Here is a 26,141-nt window from a genome sequence, read left to right on the forward strand (position 1 = left end):
TTGGAAGAAAAGAAAAAAATCTCACTACAAAAGCTGACTAATGTGAATAAATGCATATTATAAAACTGTTTCTGGTCCTCGTGTTCTCCTTTACATAAATAGACTATGGGACATCATTTGTAAAGTATCAATTTAAGAAACAGGTTTCTCAGATTTGTTTTTCTGCTATTTATCCAAAACCCATTTTACCATACGTAACAGCCAGAAAAGGATTCTACAAAGTATCTTTGTACCAGTTCATTCTTTTAACTTTCATACTAATGAAAAAAGCACATGGTTTTAGCATTTCAACGTTGAAATCACATTTTCAAGTGCAGGACTTTTAATATACAGCTGACCTCTACTGCTCAATGCATTGATCATGCAATATTTCAGAAATATGAATGTGCATTCCAAATTTCCCCGTTAAAAAAAAACAGATTAGTTTAAATGTAATAGCTATCCATCTGAAGACAGGAGACATACAATAAAATCCAAAACGTACGATAGAAGTACTTACACTACCGAATGTCGATCTTTCATTTTAACTGCTTGTGTCCACTTTCTCCTCAAGCCCAAAAGAGATTTCTTTTTTTTTTTTTATTAAAGAAAACATCTTTTCAGTCCCTTTGATTTAGATGAAGAGGGAAATGCACTTAACCATTTAAAAAAAAAAAAAAAAAAAAGACGTGCACATATGATAACTCAAACACCGTATCTTTAAAACTACTCTGATCTGGGGCATTACAGAGGAGCAAGGCATCTTGCAATCACTGCTCTTCCAAAAGGCCCACAGGGCACACAGTAGTGTTGCTACAAACAGCAGGAGTATTGGCTGGGCCAAGGTATGGCACTGATTCAGTACATCCTCAGGTAGCCTTAAGCTGACAAAGCCCCCATGGAATCCCAGCCACAATTTAAAGCTGCCCTTCTCTGGTGGAAACCCTGGGGGAGTGCAGTGATAAAGACACTGCCTGCTCTCCTCCACAGTGAATCCCCCAGGGTTGGAGTGGCACCCCATTGTCCTTATCTGCTTCCCTGCACCAACACAAGTGAATCTAGCACATTCTTGAACTACAATAGAAAATAAAAAGATCCTTACAATGGTCCCTCGTCCACTATCCAATACAGCACTGGAGAATACTACCTTAAATACATATACCTTAAATCAATTTTTAACTAAACTGGAAAGCCTTTTACATTTAGCAGAACAGGCTCTATACTGGTGGAGCATGGAGGGGTTAGGGAGATGAAATCCATCCCCATAACCTGGGGCTGAGCAAGGGAAGGCTGATATTCCAGCCTATAGGCTGCAACAAGAACCACAGTTTGTCCTCACCAATTGCAGTTTATTAGAGCCACTAGTCCTCCAATGCAGGCTTCTATGCTGGCCAACACAAGGGTTATCCATGCCATGAGTGTATGAAACCCTCAACCATTAAAAAATAGGAGTCTGCTTCCGATATACATGCATGTTACTTACAGTTCAGATATGAGGACATGCCATCATTCATAACCAAAGACAGTTGGCCACATTAAGTTCTTTCCAAAATAAACAGTAAATACATAAATAATAGAAACTTCTTACTAGGGACTAAAATATCATGGCCCATTTTCATTGTTTGGCAACTCCATTCTTTTTCTTGACATATGTAATTACACATATATTAGAGACTGGGTATTATTTTCCAAAGAGCCTAAGTGATTTCAAAGAAAAAGTCCCATTGAAAGTCACAGGGACCTGCGTTCCAAAATCAGTCAGGCACTTTGAAAAACTATGATAATGAATGGGCTTTTCCAGTTCCCAATAAAGACCCCTAATCCCTTCAGTGAACCCTAATGTATAATATAGATCAATCTCATAACAAAACTTCTTGAGCTCTGAGATATTTCTACTTTAGTTTCCAGTAAACTAAAACAGCTACTCAACTCAACTAATTCCAAAATCCAATGACTTAGCAGCATCAGAAAGCTAATTTTATTTACTGGCTTTTTAATCCATCTGTTTTCACTGTAACAGTAGAAAAAATTCTTCAGAACAGTTTTTACAATATTTTGTACTGAGAGGTAGTGCTAAGAAAGTCACCAATAAGTATCTAATTGCTTGTCGTATAATTTACATACTCTAAAGAGACAAATGAAAATACCAAGATTATTGTCACGAAGGCTACTAAGGAACAAGACACATCACAAACATTGTCCTCCATTCAGTCATTCCTACATATACTGGTCTCCCTGCTCGGGACTGCCATCTGCTGTCAGTTGGTAAGCAAAACTGACATTCATGATAACAAAGTATATTGTTCACAAAGCACTTTCCACCCCCCTCATCAGTTCCTGGAACAGCACTATTTTTCTTAAGGAGAACTATACAATTCATATATTTTCCTCATGGTGATAATGATGGCACTGTATTTCCAGATAGGAACCAGGATGCTCAGTACCAACACTAGAGTCATGAAAAGAATAAAAAAAAGCATACAGAATTGTGTTTCAATAACAGAACTGCAGAAAATATACCTATCTGTAGGGTTACCATATTTCCACAATCAAAAAAGAGGACACTGGGGGGGGGGGGGAAGCCCCGCCCTAGCCCCGCCCCCATCCACTCCCTCCCACTTCCTACCCCCTGACTGCCCCCCTCAGAACCCCAACCCCCCCTGCTTCTTGTTCCCTGACTGCCCCCTGCTGAGAACCCCCCACCCTAACTGCCCCCCTAGGACCCTACCTGTCCCCTGACTGCCCCGACCCTTATCCACTCGCACGGGTGGCAGGGTTGTAGAAATTTTGGTGGTGCCCAGAACCCACCCCCCACCTGCCTAAGGCTCTGGGAGGGGGGTTGGGTGGGGGGAGGAGGTCTGGGGTGCAGGTCCTGGGCTGGGGATTAAGGAGCAGGAGGGGTGCAGGGTGCAGGCTCTGGGATAGAGTTTGGGTGCTGGGTGCAGGCTCCGGGCTGGGGCAGGGGGTGGGTGTGCAGGAGGGGGTGAGGGGTGCAGGCTCTGGGATGGAGTTTGGGGGTGGGAGGCGGTGCAAAGGGAGGGGTGCAGGCTTTGGGAGGGAGTTTGAGGGCAGGAGGGGGTGTGTGGGGAGGGGGTTTGGGAGGGAGTTTGGGGATAGGAGGGGATGCAGGGGTGAGGGCTGTGGGTCTGACGATGAGGGGTTCATGGTGCAGGAGGGGGCTCAGGGCTGGGGCAGGGGATTAGGGTGCGGGGGGGGGATGAGGGCTGGGGCTGAGGGGTTTGGGGCGTTGGAGAGGCTCAGGGCTAGGGTGGAAGGGCAGGGTAAGGGCAGCCTGTCTTCCCAGTAGTGGATGGGGGACGCTAGGACCCGGGGGCAGTAGACAGCAGTTGCTGCTGGCTCTGGCAGTACAAGCAGGCAAGGGAGAGGCAGGCAGGGAGAGAGGGCCCCACGGGGGGGGCGACGCGTGGAGGGGGGGTTGCAGGTGGAGGCCGGGGACCCATCCAATGCTCCCCCTGCTCCCTGACTGCCCCCCCCCGGGACTCCCCTTACCATTCTGGCTCCATGTGTAGGCAAAACACGCTGCCTGGTGGGTCGGTTTGTGTGTTACACAGGGCTGCAGGCAGCGGGAGGGGGGAGCAGGGGAGGGCTCTGGCTGCTGGAGGCCAATGGGAGCGGCTCAATCGGCCCAGCCGCCCAATCAGCAGCCGCACTCTGCATGGAAGGGAGGCAGGGAGGCGAGGGAGAAAAAAACCCCGGACATTTTAACCTTGTTACCAATTCCTCCCGGACGGCTATTTAGAGACGCAAAAGCCGGACATGTCCGGGGAAATACGGACTGATGGTAACCCTACCTATCTGAGATACCATTTTTGCCAGGTACTAAAGACATGATATTGTATGCTTTGTTTAATCTAACACCTCAAAGGAATGGCTATCTTACAGAAACTCTTTTGTTTTACTGTAATCATATTAGGAAGCTTGTCAACAGGTGCCAAAGTGAATTTCTACAAATGTATCAATCTAGGAGGAACAGAGAACAGCTATGGTATTTTGCTGTAATCTTGAAACAGGTGTAAATTAAAATAAGAACTGTGAAACAAATTAAGAGTTTAAATTACACAGCTTAACTATTCTAAATGAAGTAAAAAGGTTTTGTATAGATGTGTTCACACACACACACACACACACACACACACACACACACACACACACACACAGTGAACTAATAATTCCTAGAGAAACTGGAACATAATTATAAGGGGAGATGGCATTGACACCTACGATTAAGGTTGCCATACATTTCCCATTATAAGACCCTGTTTCAGTGTTGCTTATAACTTTGTCGAACTTTAAGCATTTGGGCTGAAATTTTTCATGCTGGGTGTTGCCATTTCTGAAACTGAAATTAGAAAAAAATTGTTGTTTTGCCCATATATATATATATATATATATATATATATATATATATATATATATATATATATATATATATACACACACACACACCTTATAACTGTTTCATTAAGAAGTTTTGGAGTGGAGCAGGAACTTGATATTTGGCAAGGGGGTGAGGCGAGGGTTGCAGTGGTGTCACAGAGGGACCTTTTACTGTCTTGGTGAAAAACCACCCAAAATAGGCCAAGTTACATGCCTCCAAAGATCTCAGTTCACTCATGCTCAGTAGAGGCTTGCTAAAGTTTAGCAGATAAATTCTCTGAAGATTCCGTGTGCACTGAGCGTGCAGGACTTTCTCTGAGATTGCTCATCCCAGCTGCCAGAGACCAATGTCAAGCAACAGAACTGAGAACTGCCTCCCGTGTTCTCAATGTCCCTTCTGTGTACCCAAACAGCAAGGAGAAAAAGATGGAAGGAACCTGACTGGGTAGCAGAGAGGTTAGAGAGGGAGGAACAGAAGTTGAAGGTGATTGGAAGGTGGTGGTGGGCAAACGGGCAGGGAGCCTGGAGATGGATAATAGCCAAGGAGGAGAAGGACAGGAGCCCGGTTGTGAGTGGATATGAGTAGAGGGAAGGGAGGAGCCAACATGTGTGGGCAGGAGCAGAGGCAGAGGGGGGCAGGCTAAGACCAGGCAGCAGCAGGTTATATAACCACTGTGGCCCATCCCCCTACAGAACCTGGAATTGAACCCAGAAGTCCTCAGTCTCTACATTCCTCTGCTGGCAAAGAGTGTGTCTCATCCCATTATAGTTACTTGTCCACATGAAGGATAGCAGTCTACTACTGCTACCAATTACTCCATTAGCTCAAATGGCAGAGGTTTCTGCTGTGGTTCTGAAGTCTTAGACCCAGCTGATGACCCAAGTTGGGGGTCAATATCTTGATAGAATTTCTGTTTTTTTCTATTTGGGTTTTTTATATAAAAGCTAAGAAATTGCATTAAAAATAAGCTATGTTAAAAAGTCAATCAGACAAAAATTAGGAAATGTCAGAATTAAGGCTGCGTAGGCAATTATGTTATCGTAATTACATGATCACATACTATTTTTTCCACCAGAGGCCTGCCTCATTCAGTGCGCAGGTCAGGATGAATCTGTGCTGGGAATGCATCACAATTGTGTAGTGACTGAGGCTGTTCTCCATAGTGTCCTGCCTCATTTGTTGCAGAAGTTGGAAAATATGGAGAGAATAGGCAGGGAACTGCAGGAAGAAAAAGGATGGTCTTGTGGTTCATGCAGCTAAATGCCACCCAAAATAATTTGATTCTATCCTTGCCTCTGCCAGAGTTTCTATATGATGCCAGGCAAGTCTTTTGAACCAATGTTTTCACAGCTGGTCGCTAATTGTGTGTTCCCCATCTTCTGGATCAAATTTGGTGAAGTCCAGAGCATTCACAAATGCAAATTAATTTGATTGGAGCTGTGCTTTGAACGTAAGAATGCTATAAAAATGCAAAGTACTCAGAAAACCCTAAGTGTCACAAAATTAGTGAGCGCTTTTGAAAATTCTGACCTTAATCTCTCTGTGGCTCAATCCTCCAGCTGTGAAATAAGATAATACCACCCTACAGGGGTGATGTGAAGATGAATTCATTAATGTTTGTGAAGTGCTCACATACTCTGGTGAGAGCACCCTAGGGACATGCAGGAGGAGACTGACAATTATATATTCCGGGCAAGTTTTGGAGTTGAGCAAAAATTTTCAACAAAAAATGAAGTTTTAGTTGACCCCAAACTATTCACAAATTTGACATGAATTTGCCAAATAGTTTCAACCCAAAAATAATCTTTCTGGGATTTATATTCCATTCACAAAACAGGAAGAGGAGATAGCAGCAATGGCAGTCTCCCCTTTATAACTTTTAACCCAGCACTTAGGGCTCTCCCCTGGGATGTGGGAGACCCAGATTCAATTCCGCGCTCTGCCTGATGTGGAGACAGGATATGAACGTAGCTCTCCCTCACTACAGGAGAGTAGGATATTCCAGGGTGGGCCTTTCACAATCTCTCCTGTGTATAAATAATGAAATAGTTACTGTAGCAGGGACTTGAATTTGCATCTCCCACATTATAGGTGACTGCCCTAACCACCAAGCTAGAGTCACTCTCATGCTTTCTCTGGCCCAATGACTATTCATTGTCATTCACACCCAAATAGATTTTTTTTCAATTTTTCAGAACTTCCAAGAATCAGTTATTTACCCAGCTCTAGTTTGGATGAATGAGGAAGATAAAAAGAAATACTGAATAACTACCTTATTCACTGAACAAGGCGGATGCCCTGTCGAAAAAGTAGTAAGTGATCATGTATTGAAAGACCATAATGCATGTGCCTGGGGGCGAGGGGTGTGTGAATTAAGATTGCACTGGCAACCTTAATTCTAACAGTTCCAGACTTTTGAGTGCTGAAGTTTGCAGCCTTGACATTTTTAAAACATAGATTATTTGGATGTAATATAGAAGTAAGATACAGAGACACGTAAAGTCTTCAAACATATTAGAGAACAAACACAATGGAGAATAACATAAAATTAATATATACGTTCAACTTAAAATATTTTTAAAATCAATTTTGCATGTTCCAGAATCTCTTGTAAAAAAATTAAAAGAAAATGTCATCCAAAGACAAGAAAATCGGAATAATTAAAAAAGCAAGAGGTATGTATCCAAGCAAAAGGGCAAGATAAAACAAATGGGCCAGAACTGAAGGACTGAGGGATGGACCCATACTATATATTTACAATTCTAAGTATAAGATTAGCATTTGATTTTTGGAAAGAATTTACAGTGTAAGCGATCTGATTACATTAAATTTAAAACATGAAAATTTCTGAGTTCTTACAGTCTATGAAGAAGCTTTTGAAATGTAAGTATTTGCTGCCATCATGTGGAAACTTCAGAAATGGCACTTATGTAAACAAAAACTGAAGATAATGCATAAAAACAGACAACTGCCAGAATACCTATTAAAGCTTTAAACTTTTAAATTTCTTTATCTAAAGGGAGAATTAATCATTTGGAAGATTGGCGATAGGATATGGAGGTTTTTTTTTTTTTTTTTTAACAGTATGGCAGATTACATATGACTATATCCAACTCTGTAAAGCACTATGTGAATTCACAGTTCCATATGTTTTATAACAAGAAGTTCTGGAGTGACAGTAGATATCAGATTAAGACTGTTCACTGATCTCCATAACACACATTGGTGAATTCAGTTCATTGTGGGCTGGTACTCACTTCACAAAACCATCATCACAACTCAGCATTTTGCCGATAGCTTCTCTGCTGAGATTAGGGACTGAATGGCTTGGAGAATTAAACTGCACATTCATCCTCAGAGATGGTCTGTTCAGGTCCAGATTCAGGCAAACTGAATTGGTAACGTGCTATAGCCTACACTGACCTGTACAAGATATAATGGGTTGGCCAAAAGAAGGCTGAGGGGAGATATGATTGCTCTCTATAAATATATCGGAAGGATAAATACAGGGAGGGAGAGGAATTATTTAAGATCAGTACTAATGTGGACACAAGAACAAATGGATATAAACTGGCCATCAGGAAGTTTAGACTTGAAATTAGACGAAGGTTTCTAAACATCAGAGGAGTGAAGTTCTGGAACAGCCTTCCAAGGGGAGCAGTGGGGGCAAAAACATATCAAGCTTAGTCTTGAAGCCAGATACATTTATGGAGGGGATGGTATGATAGGATAGCCTAATTTTTTGCAATTAATTGATCTTTGATTATTAGCGGTAAATATGCCCAATGGCCTGTGATGGGATGTTAGATGGGGTGGGATCTGAGTTACTACAGATAATTCTTTCCTGGGTGTCTGGCTGGTGAGTCTTGCCCACATGCTCAGGGTTTAGCTGATCGCCATATTTGTGGTCAGAAAGGAATTTTCCTCGAGGGCAGATTGGCAGAGGCCCTGGGGGTTTTTCACCTTCCTCTGCAGCGTGGGGCACAGATCACTTGCTGGAGGATTCTCTGCACCTTGAAGTCTTTAAACCATGATTTGAGGACTTCAATAACTCAGACATAGGTTAGGGGTTTATTACAGGAGTGGGTGGGTGAGATTCTGTGGCCTGTGTTGTGCAGAAGGTCAGACTAGACGATCATAATGGTCCCTTCTGACCTTAAAGTCTATGATTCTATGGCCTATAGGAATTACAATGTCAGGAATGGAGTAACTAGGAGGAGGATGAAGGGAAAGAGGTAATAGAGGGTTGGCTGCACTAGCTTTATGCCACCAAGGGATTCCCTTATATCAAGGAAATCTGCAGCTGCCCCATAAGGGCCACTTTCCAGTGCTTTGTGCTGGCTAGATAAGGCAGGTGGATGGATGACCTATGATCTAGCTTTTTGAGTCTGTGGAATGGCTTCATTTCTTAATGTAAAGAAAACAACAGGATACATTCCTGTTACCCTAAACGATCAACATGCCGCAGCTTCAGCTTTCACCTGTACTATAGATCGCTGCAACTAAAGAAAATGTACAAATCATTTTAATGAGTCATCTAAACCCACTGCACCCCAACAAATCTAATATAAAAGAAATTAAAGGATATGACCTTAAAAAAATCAGAAAGATAAACAATGTACTTTGTAGTGCACTATAATTATCAAGAGCTTGATTTTCCAAGTAATTGCCAATTAAAATACAATTTGAAATTAGTAGCTCCCAGGCACAGGAAAAAGATTTCAGTACAAATAACAAGCCGCCGCTCAGTGTACTCCAAGTATTAGGTTACAGTGTAAACAGCAAAAAATCAATTATAGGAGCTATTACTGTATGTACATTCATACGGCCCAGCTTCAAGTGGTGAAAACCTTCAGCGATACAAAACTCTTTTCAAGCAAAATGAAGATCCTCTATAATCCAAACACAAGGTTACAAAGACAAAACTTTAAATTCCTCATCTCACATACATGCATACTTGATTTGACAGAATCCAGTACCACAGTAAACTCTACCTTAGGCCCTGATCCTGCAATTGACTTCATGCAAGCAAGCCAATGGGACAAAAGTGCAGAGGTGCACCCTCACATATGCAATTACAAAGTATAGCCTTAAAAAAGACAAACAGTTTTGAAACCTGCATATTGACATTTGTGCCGGCAATTCATCATGATGCTCCAGCAAGAAAAAACATCTTGGATTGGAGGGCCAAAGACAGACATTACTGAGAATCAGAGAAGCTGAGGAGTTCTGAGACAGCCAGGCTTGGGAAATACCAATATCCTAGGCTCAAGGAACACTTGAGCTGGCCATCAAGGAATTAGACAGGGAGGAAGTCAGAAAATAGGCTTGGCCATTTGTAACCACCAGAGACAAAAGGTCATGGCAGCACTTGACATGGCTGCAGACATATAAGGATAGGCAGGCTGTAACCACCAAAGAGAAGAGGATTGGGAGGAATTCCACACAGCTAGAAGTTTCAAATCAATACCAGGTCATCAATGTGGAAACTTTGGAAGATATACCTCTCATGATCCTGCAGGTCCAAGGGAATGGAGAGATGTACTAGACACGCATGGATGGCAGATCAGTCCAACATGTAAGAAAATCAAGCTTGCCTGCAGAAAGTTCTCCAATCGTCCAAGGAGGACAGACAATTCTTGTTGGAGAATCAAATACTCAGATGAATCAAAAGAACATTCTGCATGGGAGAGGCAGACAACAGGACAGTCTGCTGCCTTCCCAGGGCCAAGACATGAGATGTCACACTGGATAGGCTTCTGAAGTTGACGCACAAGGATCCATTGGTGATGGTTCATACTGGCATTAATAACACTAAGTCGCGGGATATTTCGTAGATAGTAGATGACTTCAGGGAATTCAGAAGCATGCTGAAAAAAGAAATTCAAGCAATTTTTTTTGAGATCCTTCCAGTCCCACAAGCAAAGAAAGACAGAAGGCAGAGGATCCTGGAAATAAAGCATTGGCTAGTTAAGTGGTGTAGAGTAGAGGGTTTTGGTTTATGGAACATTGCCCCCCCCCTTCTATGAGGGGAGTGGAATCTACAGTTTGGATGGCCTCCATCTCCGTAGAAGAGGCTGGCTAGAGTAGTCAGGAGAGGGTAAAACTAACAGCAAAAAGGGAGGGTAAAAAGAGAGAAGATATAGGCCAGGGGTCGGCAACGTTCGGCACGCGGCTCGCCAGGGTAAGCACCCTAGCGGGCCGGGCCAGTTTATTTACCTGCTGATGCGGCAGGTTCGGCCAATCGCGGCCCCCACTGGCCGCGGTTCGCCGTTCCGGGCCAATGGCGGTGGCGGGAAGCCACGGCCAGAACATCCCTCGGCCCGCGCCGCTTCCTGCCGCCCCCATTGGCCCAGGACGGCGAACCGCGGCAAGTGGGGGCCGCGATCGGCCGAACCTGCCGCATCAGCAGGTAAATAAACTGGCCTGGCCCGCTAGGGTGCTTACCCTGGCGAGCCGCGTGCCGAACGTTGCCGACCCGATATAGGCATTCAGCACAAAATTCAGATGTTGAGAATAAAATTAATCAAGAAACCAAAGAACATTAAAAGAAGAAATTCCTGAATTGCCTATAGACCAATTCTAGAGTCTGGGTAATTCAGAGGAGGAATTGGAATTGCTCATTTATCAGCATAAATTCCCTCCAGTTGGTGTTACTGAAACGGGTGGGATGATTTGCATGAATGGAATGTTAAAATCAGTGGTTATAACCTATTTAAGAAGGATCGAGTGCACAAAAGGGGAGGGTGATTACCACTCTATGTCAAAAATGTCATTACCTGTTTCCAAGTCACTGATAACTTAGAAGAAATGATCTTGAATGCTTACGGATCAATGTACTGACAAAGCATAACATTAGTTGGTGTCTGCAACAGACCACCAAATCACACTGGGGAACTGGATGACCACCTCCTTTCACACTTATATATGATGTATAGGAACAAAAGTTGCATGGTCATGAGGACTTCAATTTGAATGGTACACGCTGGAGGTCTCATGCTGCCAGTACTTAAACATCCTTGGAATTTCTAAAAATTATAGATGACAATTTCCTAACACAAAAGATGTTGCAGCCAACACTGGGGAATTCTTTATTAGACCTTGTCCTAACAGATAAAGAGGAACTGATCAAAGAACTAAAAATTAATAGTAGCTTAGGTACCAGTGATCATGTCTTGATTACATTTCCAGACCAGTGTACACACACACTTGCTGCTTTAATAGGGCCAATTTCACAAAGCTAAACAAAATTATTAGCCAAATCCACTGGGAGGAAGAACTTAATATGAAAAATGTGAATGATACTTGGGAATCATTTAAGAACACCTTACTAGATGCCCCAAAAGCCACAATCTCGTAATTGAGGAAGAAGGGGGTGCCGGTTTAAAAAAAACGACCTGGTTTAAAGAGGGGAAGTGAAGGCAACTATACAAAATAAGTAGGTAATATATAACAAATGGAAGAAAGGGGAAGCTGATATGAATACAAATCAGAAGTTAGGAATTGTAGAAAATTGATGAAGGAAGCAAAGGGATACAAGAAGAAATCTATAGCCAGCATTGTTAAGGACAAAAAGGAGTTTTTAAAATATGTTGGAAACAAAAAAAATCCCAACAATGGTATTGGTTTATTACTCAGTAGTGGGAAGACTAATCTAAAAGAGAATGATGTCACTCTTCAAATGAGAGGTACCAAATGCTTCTTCCCATGACAGATGTGTACCACACACACACACATTCATCTACTGGGTATACTCACAGGTCATTCCAACTCTCTCTGCAAGAAAAGACTCCACTATACGGTAAGGATTCTTGACTAAGGACCCTAACCCTGCTTGTGTTTTTCTAGATTTGGAGGCAGCACCAGTAGAATGAGAATGGGGCCATGAAATTTTAAGGCTATATTACAGTGGAACCCTGTTTTACGAAACTGTCTGGGGAACCTTCATTTTGATCGTTCTATTCCAGGGGTGATCAAACTATGGCCCGGGGGCCACATCCGGCCCTTCAGACATTTTAATCCGGCCCTCAAGTTCCTGCCGGGGAGCAGGGTCGGGGGGTTGCTCCACGCGGCTCCTGGAAGCAGTGGCACGTCCCCCCTCCGGCTCCTACGCCTAAGGGCTGCCAGGGAGCTCTGCACGCAGCCCCCACCCAAACGCCGCCCCCGCAGCTCCCTTTGGCCAGCAAATGGGGCCAATGGGAGCTGCAGGGATGGCGCCTGTGGACGGGGCAGCATGCAGAGCCACCTGGCCACGCCTCCGCGTAGAAGCCAGAGGGGGGACATTCTGCTGCTTCCGGGAGCTGCTTGAGTTAAGTGCTGCCCGGAGCCTGCACCCCTGACCCCCTCCTGAGCCCCAACCCCTTGCTCCAGCCGTGATCCCCCTTCCACCCTCCAAACCCCCCCACCTGCACCCCAACCCCCCGCCCCAGCCCGGAGCCCCCTCCTGCACCCTGAACTCCTCATTTCTGGCCCTACCCCAGAGCCCGCACTCCCAGCTGGAGCCCTCACCCCCTCCTGCACCCCAATTTCATGAACATTGATGGCCCACCATACAATTTCCATACCCAGATGTGGCCCTCGCGCCAAAAAGTTTGCCCACCCCTATTCTATTCAAATGATCACTACACCTCAATGCTGTTTTATGGAAACTTCCCAAATCAAAGATGCAGAAAAAACAAAATCTCCGCCTTGCATAGAGAGTGAAGAAGACTCAGCATTTAATGCCAAAGCAGATTAAGCAGATTAAGGGAAGTCACTGCAGCCACGCCACACCACACACATCTAGCCTGACAGTCAGAACAGCATCCTGATTCCCTATCTGCGGTCCTGTCTGACTCTCACAAGCTCTCATTCATCAGCCACAACTAAAGACACTCAAAAGATTGAGAAAGTCTTTCCTGACTTTGGGAAATATCAAAGAAAACTAAAGAAACAGTTTCCAATGTGATCCTTACAACCAAATGCCCACTGAACACTCTAAGTTAGGGTTAAGGTTATCAGCAGCAATAGGAATTTACTTTTAATAAATAGTTTTTGATCCACATAATCAAAAGGTCACTAAAAACCAATTCTACTGTATCTGGCAATGTTGCACTATGTCAATGAAATAGCACTCCTGAATCTTATGTCACAATTTTTATTAAAATCTGAAATGACAAATGCCTCAAAATCATATTTAACTTTCAAAAATCTATTACACTGTTAGACAAAGAGCAGATCATCCATGCAATGTACTTCATTGCCACCTACAGCAGAATACAGAAAGGTAGCAGCAGTCTTAGGCCTGGGGGGGGGGAGGAAACGATCTAAGTTACGCAACTTCAGCTACGTGAATAACGTAGCTAAAGTCAGCGTACTTAGATCAACTTACCGCGGTGTCCTCACTATGGTGAGTCAACTGCTGCCGCTCCCCCGCTGACTCTGCCTGCGCCTCTCGCCGAGCTGGAGTACAGGAGTCCACGGGAGAGCGCTCGGGGATCGATTTATCGCATCTAGACTAGACGTGATAAATCGATCCCCGCTGGATCGATTGCTGCCCGCCGAGCCGGCTGGTAGTGAAGACATACCCTTAGGCTTATATATCCACTACAGCTGCTGAGGGACAATCAAACAGGCACCCCAGATTTTCCATTCATGGCCCAGGTTGATTCCAGCATTCTCAGATGATAGCAGAAGCTCAGTCCCCTAAATGCTCTTCCTCAACCATCACCTGAAAAATTGTTTTTCAGTTTCACCTCTCAACATCTCAGTCCATTTGTGAGTGGGCAAAGATCTTAAGAACAAGTAAAAGTGGTGTAGGGAGAATCACACGAACCCAAGGCATTCAGAAGCAGAAAATGACGTTGTGGTTATGTGAAAGTAGGAGACCCAGTCATTGACAGGGAGGAAGCTGGATGGGGCCTTTCACATGTTACTTCAAATAGTGCTCACCCCAACACCCACTGAAGTTAATGGGGGTCACATCAGGATCATATAAGGCAATTATTAAAGGCAGACCCTGCAGAACGTCAGACAGTGTGTGTGAATAGCAGCATTTATGTTCTGTAAAATATTATAAGATCCCTGAAACCACATCCTGCAGTCATCCAGTATGTAAAAACAAGTAAATAAACCCAACACCTTGAGTCATATCAACAGTTTGGAAATGAATCTGATTAAATAACATTGATTTATCAGAACTTTTATCTGTCCGTGACAACATTAGTGAGAAAAACTAAACAGAATAATTAATAATACTAGAGGTCTTCGGTCTAAATGACCAGCCCCTCCAGAACATAAGAACAGCCATACTGAGTCAGACCAATGGTCTATCTAGCCCAGTATCCTGTCTTCTGACAGTGGCCAATGCCAGGTGCTTCAGAGGAAATGAAGTGAACACATAATCATCAAGTGATCCATCCCCTGTCGCCCATTCCCAGCTTCTGGCAAACAGAGGTTAGGGATACTTCAGAGCATGGTTTTGCTTCCCTGCCCATCCTTGCTAATAGCCATTGATGGACCTATCCTCCATAAACTTATCTAGTTCTTTTTTGAAACCTGTTATAGTCTTGGCCTTCACAACATCTTCTGGCAAAGAGTTCTACACCTTGATTGTTGTGTGAAGAAATACTTCCTTTTGTTTGTTTTAAACCTGCTGCCTATTTAGGGTTGCCAAGTTTCTATTTGGGGGTGCGGGCTCCGGAATGGGGCCAGAAATGAGAGGTTCAGGGTGCAGGAGGAGGCTCCAGGCTGGGGCAGAGGGTTGGGATGCGGGGGAGGAGGAGGGGTGCTTCAGCTGGGGCGGGCTCTGGGGTGGGCCTGGGCATGTTGGGTTCGGGGTGTAGGAGCAGACTCCGGGCTGGGGCCAAGGGGTTCGGAGTGTGGGAGGGGGCTCAGGGCTGGGGCAGAGGGTTGGGGTGCGGGAGGAAGTGAGGGATGCACGCTCTGGGCGGTGCTTACTCAGGTGGCTCCCGGAAGCTGCCGGCATCTCCGTCCGGCTCCTAGGTGGAGGCATGGCTAGGCAGCTCTACGCGCTGCCCCTGCTTGCAGGCACCACCCCTGCAGCTCGCATTGGCTGCAGTTCCCAGCCAACGGGAGCTGCAGAAGCGATGCTCGGGGATAGGGCAGCATGCGGCGCCCCTGTGGCCACCCCTACGCCTAGAAGCCGGAGGGAGATGCCAGCAGCTTTCCGGGAGCCGTGCGGAGCTAGGCAGGCACCCTGCCTGCCCTGCTGCGAGCGGCCAATTGGACTTTTAACAGCCCGGTCAGCAGTGCTTACCAGAGCCGCCAGGGTCCCTTTTCAACTGGGCGTTCCAGTTGAAAATTGGATGCCTGGCAACCCTATGCCTATTAATTTCATTTGGTGAACTCTAGTTCTTGTTATTTACTCCTTCTCATAACACACTTCCTCATTTACTTTCTTCACACCAGTCATGACTGTATAGACCTCCATCATATCCCCCCTTTGTTGTCTCTTTTCCAAGCTGAAAAGTCCCAGTCTTATTAATCTCTCCTCATACAAAAGCTATTCTGTACTCCTAATAATTTTTGTTGCCCTTTTCTGTACCTTTTCCAATTCCAATATATATTTTTTGAGATGGGGCAACCACATCTGCACACAGTATTCAAGATGTGGGCACACCATGGATTTATATAGAGGCAATGATATTTTCTGTCTTATTATCTATCCCTTTCCTAATGATTCCCAACAATCTGTTAGCTTTTTTGACTGCCGCTGCACACTGAGTGGATGTTTTCAGAGAACTTTCTACAATGACTCCAAGATCTCTTTCTTGACAGCTAATTTAGACCCCATCATTTTATATGTATAGTTGGAATTATGTTTTCCACAGCTCCTGAAATGCCTTGATGTGTTACTAGAGAGTAATACAAGCATCTCCCTTTTTCAATGAGCCAAGCACACTATTGTAAAGCACAACTCTGAATCAATTTCAGTCCACGTGGCAGCTCATAGAAAGGCTGTCAAAATCCCATACTCCAGGGCCAATAATGGCTAGAAACTGGTACAGAGGCAATTTATTTAGCCTGTTAGGAAGATGGACTCTCTTGTCACTCTTCAGTGATTCTCTGTAGCCCCAAGACAGCCTAAGCCTTCTTAGTTAGAAGACTGGTCCTCGTAACATGGCAGCCTTAAGGGTTGGAGGAGGACAATTCAAATGTCTTCGAAGTGAATAAAAAAAGATTCAGCTGAATTTTCTGCTGTAACAACACTAACCCATAATTTGTAACCCAACCAGTTCGGTAACTAATATTAGCTTATTATTATTTGTTTTAAGCAATACATACTCATCAATTATTGTACAATTTAGAGGTTGAGCTAGATTACTTATCAGCTCTGTCAACATTAATAACATTCCCAGGCAATAATCATTATCAATCTAATTATACCAGCTGTCTCTTGTTAATGAGCACCAATTATTTTAATTAAAATATTAAATATTTAGAAAATAGAAAGCAATGTATGTTAATAATTGATATGCTTCATTTTTATCCACCTGAAGAGCTATAGTTCCTGACTAACAAAGCTTGTTTTCTTTAGAAGTATCTCCTTCTAGTATTAATACTTCCCCATGGGTTTCAAGATACAAATCATTAATCTGAGCCCACTGCTATAAAAAATAAATAGGCATAACATAACATTATACTACTAATTATTTTTATAAATTTAACATTTACATACAGACTGTTTCTATTAATCTAATTCTTAGAGGCCTTGTTTCATGCAACAGCATTCAAAAAGCAGTTCATTTTTCTATTTTGTAAGTTCAAACATGTCAAATTAGATTTCCTGTAAAAATATTTCATTATCCACTTACATCTTTTTAAGAGTTTAGGGATTTATTTTTTAACAAGCTTCCTAAATTCCTGTACTAAGCAAATTAAAGTGACCCTTCTTTGTCTCTTTTTAGTAAAAATTATAATATAGCTAAGACCCTACCTGAATCATGGGATGTTCTTCAAATAATTGCTGCTGAGTTGCAGACAAGACGTGGAAAATCATAGAAAAGTAATAATGGACCTTTATTAATAGCTGTAATTTGGAAAAGCCATAGTACACCTATTTGTTTAAGAAAAATTTGCTGGAACTATATAAACACTCATTTATTATGTTATTGAGACAAAGTGGGAATTTTTCTTAATATTTTGTATGAATACTGTGTATGCCTCGGTTTCCCCTATGTACTGCATGTTTAACTAGGTGGTGGGAAAAGGTGATTTAATCTTTGCAGAGACCCAGAGGACCAGGTGTGACTGCCACCTAGCTGCGTGGGCCCATACAATGTCCCAGACATTTTGTAACCTAGCAATTGATGACCCTGGGACCCACCCTCGGCAAGAAGCCAGCCAGCTGCAACCAGCCAGAGAACAAAGAATTGAGGTGAGTAGCCAGGTGACCTGTTTTTCCCAGGAATCAGAACAAAGGACAGAGGGTGGCTTTGGGGTGTGGTATAGTGCAGGCTGCTAGAAGCGGGACTCTCGCTTCTGGATTGGGACTCAAGCAAGGTCAGAGAGAGAGAGAGAGAGAGAGAGGTCAGGGTTCTGGACAGACCCAGATTGACTTTGCTGTAACTTCTCCATTCTTTATGCTAACATAATGACTTTATCTAATAAACCCGTCTGCCTTTACAATGCTGTCTAAGAGTCACTCCAGTATAATAAAGTCTTGCTGCATTTCCCTCTGAGTGTGCAAGCCTTCCCCAGATGTCCAATTCGAGCGGACTCACTGAGGGGAGCTCATGAGGGGATGCAGAGGTGCTGAAGGGCTGCGAGTTCGGTCCCAAGAGGCGGTGAAGCCAAGGGGCTTATCCCAGAGAGCTACCTTGTGCAACCCTCAAGGAAGGTTGACACAATGAAGGGAGTTCTCCCAGGGGCTGTTCCAGAGCACAGGACCTGTGAATCCATGACAGTTATGCCAGCTAATTTTTTTTTTTTTTAAGATAACCAGACAATATATTATATTAAAAGGTTCAAAAAAGAACTAGATATATTCATGGAGGATAGGTCCATCAATGGCTATTAGCCAGGATGGGCAGGGATGGTGTCTCTAGCCTCTGTTTGCCAGAAGCTGGGAATGGGCGACAGGGGATGGATCACTTGATGATTACCTGTTCTGTTCATTCCCTCTGGGGCACCTGACAATGGCCATTGTCGGAAGACAGGATACTGGGCTAGATGGATCTTTGGTCCGACCCAGTATGGCAGTTCTTATGTTCTTATTCATTTTTTAAAAAGTGACTGGTACAATATAAAATTCAGAAGAAAAATTCTTAACAGAACTGCTACAGAAATTCAGTCACTTTAGGCATTTATATTTTATAGGGATTGAATGTTAGTGCAGCACACCCCGCTACAGTGGTCTCCTTCATGTCCTGTCTTTGCTTTGTGAACACTTGTCTGTATCGAGATGTTGCACACTCAGCATCCACAGAACTAGGTAAGATCAATAGTGATCGCTTTACTGTCCCTGCTAACTCTGGAAAATGCTGTAGAACTGCAGATGAATCCCAAAACTCTCCAAACTCATTTAATGTACTAATGAGCAAAAAAGTGTGTGTTGCAAAACTCAAAACGTATGCAAATTGTGGACTGTGCAAAGTAAGCTGATTTAAAACAAAACTGTGGTGAAAGCCTAATATTGCAGAATCTGCAATTTCTGCAATATCGCAAATGAAGTAGGACCTTAAATACAGCAATATTACAGTAACTCAAGGGTTATTCTGTGTTCATTTGTCTATTAAGACATTATATCTCAAACTTGATCCCATTTCTCTCATTTTTCTTTAAAATTAGTCTTGAAATCTGCCTTTAATCTTTTGCTTATCTTTTTATATTCTGCAAATATATTTAAGATGGCAGCATCCTTGCCTGTGAACTAGATCATAGGTTCAAGTTCCACATTGAGATTTGGGTTCATAGCTAAGGATATCTGTCCAGAAACTAAAATCCTAAAGTACTAAGATACAAAAGATGGTCACAAAATACAGAAATACAGAGAACTTAAATGACGTGGATTGATTTCCTTGACATAAACACCTGATGCGCTCACTTTCCTGAATGTGCTGTTTTATGTAAATAATAAAGTGAGAACAATAAAATTGTTTGGAACAGTGGTAAGTTTTGGTCAAAAAATGCCAGGGCTATTTTAACGATTAGTAAGTATCCAGGAGGAAGGTTGGATAACAAGAAGTCACAACACAACCACAGACCCAATTATCAGCAGCCCAGTATACATACTCAATAAGGCATGATACACACAGTGGGCATGATCCTCCTATGAATGAAATCAATGTTGAAACTCCTATTGACTTCAGTGGTGCAAGCCCAAGCCTTCTCTTGGAGCTAACAAGAGTTTCAACCACAAAGTCAAATAGTTCCAGATTAAGGATTTTTTTTAAACCCAGGAAAATCCATTAAAAAACAAAGAAACAAACAAAAAAATGCTGAGAACATTAAGGTTGTATAATTAGATACTCAAAGTCAGGAAATGATAAAGCTAACATCACATTTGCAACAGCTCAGCTCTCATGTGTTTACATTAAGATACAATATTTAATTATAAGATCACACATTCTCTCTCTCCACTAACACAATATATCGAACCACATTGCAATATGCATCTTGTATGGTGTGCAGTGAGCGAGGAAAAAGCCTGTCCAGGAATTAAAATTGTATTTGTACAACAGTAAGCTGTACATCTAACAAGAAAATCAGGAATAAAAATACTTCACATGTGCAACATGCCAAGTTAATGTTGCTATAAGAAACTTAACTGTTACATTATTTTAATTGTGAAACCTCAAAGTTGCTTTGACACACTATTTAGCATTTAATAGAATCATAGGCCTGGAAAGGACCTCAAGAGGTCATCTAATCCAGTCCCCTGCATTCATGGAAGGACTAAGTATTATCTAGACCATCCCTGACAGGTGTTTGTCTAACTTGCTCTTAAAAAACTGCAATGATGGAGATTCCACAACCTCCCTGGACAATTTATTCCAGCGTTTAACCACCCTGATAGTAAGAAGTTTTTCCCAATGCCCAACCTAAACCGCCGTTGCTGCAGTTTAAGCCTATTGCTTCTTATCCTATACTCAGAGGTTAAAGAGAACATTTTCCCCCTCCTTCTTCTAACAACCTTTTATGTACTTGAAAACTGATGATATGTCCCCCCTCAGTCTTCTCTTCTCCAAACTAAACAAACCCAATTTTTTTAAATCTTCCCTCAGAGGTCATGTTTTCTAGACCTTTAATCATTTTTGTTGCTCTTCTCTGGACTTTCTCTAATTTGTACACGTCCTTCCTGTAATGTGGCGCCCAGAACTGGACACAATACTCCAGCTGAGGTCTAATCAGTGTGGAGTAGAGCAGAGGAATTACTTCTCGTGTATTGCTTATAACATTCCTTCTAATACATCCCAGAATGATGTTAGCTTTTTTTGCAACAACATTACACTGTTGACTCACATTTAGCTTGTGATGCACTATGACCTCCAGATCCCTTTCTGCAGTACTCCACCCTAAGCAGTCATTCCCATTCTGTATGTGTGCAACTATTTGTTCCTTTCTAAGTAGAGTACTTTGCATTTTGTCCTTACTGAATTTTGTCCTGTTTTCTTTTGACCGTTTCTCCAGTTTTCCAGATAATTTTGATTTTTAATCCTATCCTCCAAAGCACTTGCAACCCCTCCCAGCTGAGTATCTCCCACAAACTTTATAAGTGTACTCTCTCTGCCATTATCTAAATCACTGATGAAGATATTGACTAGAATTGGGCCCAGAACTGATCCCTGTGGGACCACACTCGATATGCCTTTCCAGCTTGACTGTGAGCCACCGATAACTACTCTGGGAATGGCTTTCCAACCAGTTATGCACCCACCTTATAGTAGCTCCATCTAGGTTGTATTTCCCAAGTTTGTTTATGAGAAGGTCATCAAAAGCCTTACTAGAGCCAAGATAATTTTTTCGCATCTTAGAGTCAAGATATACTACATCTCCCTCTCTTCCCCCATCCACAAGGCGTGTCACCCTGTCAAAGAAAGCTATTAGTTTAGTTTGACATAATTTGTTCTTGACAAATCCATGCTGACTGTTACTTATTCACATTATATTTTAGGTGTTTGCAAATTGATTGTTTAATTATTTGCTCCATTATCTTTCTGGATACTACTGAAGCTAAGCTGACTGGTCTAATTTCCCAGGTTGTCCTTGTTTCTTTTTATAGATTGGCACTATATTTGCTCTTTTTCAGTCCTACGGAATCTCTCCTGTCTTCCATGACTTTTTGAAGATACTCGCTAATGGCCCAGATACCTCTTCAGTCAACTCCTTGAGCATTCTAGGATGTATTTCATCAGGCCCTGGTGACCCAAAGACTTCTAACTTGTTTAAGTAATTTTTTACTTGTTCTTTCCCTATTTTAGCCTCTGATCCTAACTCATTTTCACTGGCATTCACTATATTAGATGGTCACTTGCTACTAACCATTCTGGTGAAAAATGAACCAAAAAAGTAATTTAATACATCTGCCATTTACACATTTTCTGTTATTGTTCCCCCACTCCTCATTGGGTAATTGGCCTATCCTATCCTTGGTCTTCCTCTGGCTTCTAATGTATTTGTAGAGTGTTTTCTTGTTACCCTTATGTCTCTAGCTAGTTTAAACTCATTTTGTGCCTTGGCTTTTCTAATTTTGTCCCTATATATTTATTTGTTTATATTAATCCTTTGTAATTTGACCTAGTTTCCACTTTTTATAGGACTCTTTATTGAGTTTCTGATCACTGAAAGTGGGTGGTCTCTTGCCATACTTCCGATCTTCCCTTCGCAATGGGCTAGTTTGCTCTTTTGCTCTTAATAATGTCTCTTTAAAAAACTGCCAACTTTCTTGAACTGTTTTTCTCCTTAGATTTGCTTCTCATGGGATCTTACCTACCAACTCCCTGAGTTAGATAAAGTCTGCCTTCTTGAACTCCATTATCTTTATTGTGCTGTTTTCCTTCCGACCTTTCCTTAGAATCATGAACTCCATCATTTCATGATCACTGTCACTGAAGCTGCCTTCCACTTTCAAATTCTCAACCAGTTCCTCCCTATTTGTTAAAAATCAGATCTAGAACAGCCTCTCCCCTAGTAGCTTTCTCCAGTTTCTGAAATAAAAACTTGTCTCAAATACATTCCAAGAACTTGTTAGATAATCTGTGCCCTACTGTACTATTTTCCCCAGATGTCTGGGTTGTTGAAGTCCACCATGACCACCAAGTCCTGTGCTTTGGATGATTTTGTTAGTTGTTTTTAAAATGCCTCTAGATTTTTTTTTGAAGAAAGAAAAAAATCTGGTGCACGCAGAATTTCTGGAAGCACAGCTGTGTTTCTTGTAATAAGCAATATGCTAGTACCGCTAATGCACACTTCTTTAAGTGTGCCATATACATGCACTTCATAGATGCACTATTGCAGGATGTTCAAGAACTAATCTAGAGCCTCCATGAGGTTAGTATTGAATGGGCTATTCACTCCAGCCAAGGGACAGACTGATGACCTATATCCCACTGGAATAAAAGGAGCTAAACACTAGCCTGAGAACCTGTTTCCCAGCAAGGGAAGAGAATGTTGAAGAAATGCTTTGGGACTTGTTCCCCAATTATCTATTTCATGTTTCCAAGGCTCTGGGAGTTTTAACGCATTCTGAGGTGCAACAAGTCCCTTAGCCCTGTGAAATGAATGTGAGATTTTTAGTAATCACACCTTCAGACTGACATAATTTGGGGGGGAAATAAGAAGACTGAGATATAGGTAAAAGGATCCACATGAACAGCTTGGCAAAGCCTGAATCTACCTTGGCATCTTTTCAAGCTGCCCTCTTGAAGTGTGCACTATGCCATTTTCAAACAGACACTATTAAATCTAAACCAATTTCCCACTCCCAACCCCATGCCTTGCAAAACCATTAGTGCTCATTAAAGATCATCCTAAGTTTCAGGTTTTGAAATTCAGGTTTTTTGCTGAAAAAAACATGTATTTTTACCACTTTCTCACAACTCCACTGGTACTAAAAGGGATTTTGTTAAAAAAAAAAAAAAATCCAAGTCACTTTTGGAGAAGAACCAAGCATGGAAAATTTAAACCCCAAAGTTGTAAGCTACAGGCAGCTATGAGAGGAAACTGTTTTACAGCTTTAATTATAGAATTCACTACCAAATAAAACCCATAGTAGCGTGGGCTGTTTGAGAGGTATGACCAAGATTTTCAGTTTTCAAGCTCTATCAGTTGGTGAGGGGAAATGAAAATTGGAAAATTATGTACTCTTTATTCTGAAAAGGATATCTTGCAGGATTCTCACACCCGAGCTGTGACTCCTTAGTGAAAAGCTGATAGAACTGTTCTTACTCTCAAGGTTTTTTGACCCTTAAGGTTAGCGGTAGTCAGATAAAGAATGCAAGTCAGGCCCCCTGCTAGCCATTCCACGCCTCTACTGCTGACTCTAAAAGTGTTGCCTTCTAATTATTCAGTTCTTATACTGAGCAGGACATGAAGGTAAGAGAAAGAAAAAAAACATTCAAGATGATGAATGTGAGATTACAAATAAAAAAAAGTGCACCTCAGACAAAAAATGAGAAACAAGGTATAAGAGAAAGCTGTCTTTAAAAAAAAAGTTAAAAGTTAACCTCCAGACTCTTAGAGGAACCGGGGCAGGTGAACGAGAATCCTGAAAGAGGATCTTTTCAGAGAAGGAGAATTATAAATTAAATATTTTTCCCTGTCTAATGAGAGCATCTGTGCAGGACTCTCACTTCAGGAAAGAAAGATTGAAAAATGTCCAAAGAGAGAGAAATTAAAACAAGTGGCAATAACAAAGTTAGTGACAAAAGCATTAACTGAGATATTCTTTTATTATGTACAGCATTAAACAGTATAAAGAGCAGCAAGTGACCTCTTACAAATCAAATAGTTGGACATAATTATTTCTTTCAGCAGACTTGAATGTTATCAGAAAGAAAAACCCACACAAATGAGACAAATGAAAATTTGGGATATCTTGACATAAACCAAAAACTTCTGCAGGTGGAAGAGTTTGGCCTTCTCCACCTTGGAACTGCGTTCTAGAACACAGAATCCAAAACAGGATTTCCTCCTGGAGGATGAGCCTATGCAATAATGCTTTGTGAACGTATGGAGAGAAAAACATGTAGCTGCTTTACACATGTCTGATGGAAACATCCATGAAGGTAGGTTATGGTCAGTGTTCACTTGAATTGCGCGAACATTGACATAACTTTCTAGTTTCAGATCAGCCAGGTCCTAGCAATGTGAAATGCAATCAGATATTCATTCAGGTATAGTCCTGTAGTAACAGCCATGCCCAGTGAACTGGTGACAAAAGAAACAAGAAGTTAAGTGGACTTTCTAAATGTTTCAGTCTATTCCAAGACCCTTTTACACCAAACTCATGAGGAAGGGCCTCTGGCATGAAAAGAGCGTTGGCAAGAGGACAGACTCACTACTGTGGAAACTCCAACACCACCTTGGAGAGGACTCAATTATCCATTTGGAGTTGTAGCTCCTTTTTGTAGATGGCTTCTGAAATGCCAGGAGGACCAAATCACCTGTTCAGAGATACCATACCTGAAGATCTCTAACCTAAAAGGAACAAGATGTCAGAGAGATGGCTCCCAGGTTGATAGAGAAGTGCTTGTTCTGAATGACTACTGAGGCCAGATTCTGAACCTGATCGGACCAATACGGGACTATTGGGATCATTAAACCTTTGTGTCTCATAAGCTTTAACAGGTCCTTTGCTACCAGAGGTAGGCTGTTGAAAAGAAGTACAGCAGCATCCTTTCCCAGCTGGTGGAGAAAATATCCTTAGCTAACATGGTCTTTTCTTGATGCCATGAGCAGACCAGTAGCTTTTTCTTCTAGTGAAAGGCAAAGAGATAGGTGTCCCCCTCCGGATGAAGGCCTAATCCACCACTCCTTCCTCTCCTACCACTAGTGAGAATATATCACTGATTGACTCAGACTGAGATAGTGTTCTGGTCTTGTAAACCCTTCCTCCAAATATACTCAGGAGCAATACAAATGGTCTTCCCTCTAGCCATGGCTGATTCCACAAAACTCTCATAAGGAGGGCAAGAGCAGTAGCCGGTATGATGCTGAGAGACCAGGTACCAGCTCATGCCAAGGTTGCCATCTCTCAATTGAACACTGACAAATCCATAACTGGAATCAGTCGGGCTCATCTGTGTATTAGTATTGTTATAACAGATATCAGAATTATAAGAATGTATTAGGTTTTATTGAATGCTTGTGAGTTGCTGCATGCATTCTCACTTATAACATGTATCCCATATTATATGATAATATTTGAGCATTTGTATTGTAAGCCTTGGTAACTGTGTAAATCACTAGACAGGAGAGGGACATTAACTAGTGTGAAATGCTGGTCTCCAAGAGAAGGTGTTAAGTCCTGCCCAACAGGGAAGACCCATCAACTCCAAACAAACTATTATGGAACATTAAAGAGGACAAAAGACTTTGCTGATTGCTCTCCGCCATCCCTATAAAGATGAGTCATGCAAGTGAATTCCTCCCATCAGATGAGTTCGCAGCTCAGAGCACAAGTGGGGGTGGAGGTGGGAATAAAAACCTGTAACAAGAAGGAACTGTTTCTCATTGCTGCTTGGACCCTGGAGGCAAGGTTCTTAGGCATAAACCAGGGATCCCCTGCAGTTTGGCCTAGATTAGTCCTAAAGGACATACA

At 42.3% G+C, this 26,141-nt stretch overlaps 1 protein-coding gene across 1 annotated transcript in view; it reads right to left on the bottom strand.

Moving 5' to 3' along the window:
- Positions 1 to 26,141, bottom strand: part of SDHAF3 (succinate dehydrogenase complex assembly factor 3) — an 81,124-nt gene that overhangs the window by 51,621 nt on the left and 3,362 nt on the right. The gene's annotated exons all lie outside the window — the stretch shown is intronic.

Source organism: Emys orbicularis, chromosome 2 (assembly GCF_028017835.1).
Source record: "Emys orbicularis isolate rEmyOrb1 chromosome 2, rEmyOrb1.hap1, whole genome shotgun sequence".
Taxonomy (NCBI): domain Eukaryota; kingdom Metazoa; phylum Chordata; order Testudines; family Emydidae; genus Emys; species Emys orbicularis.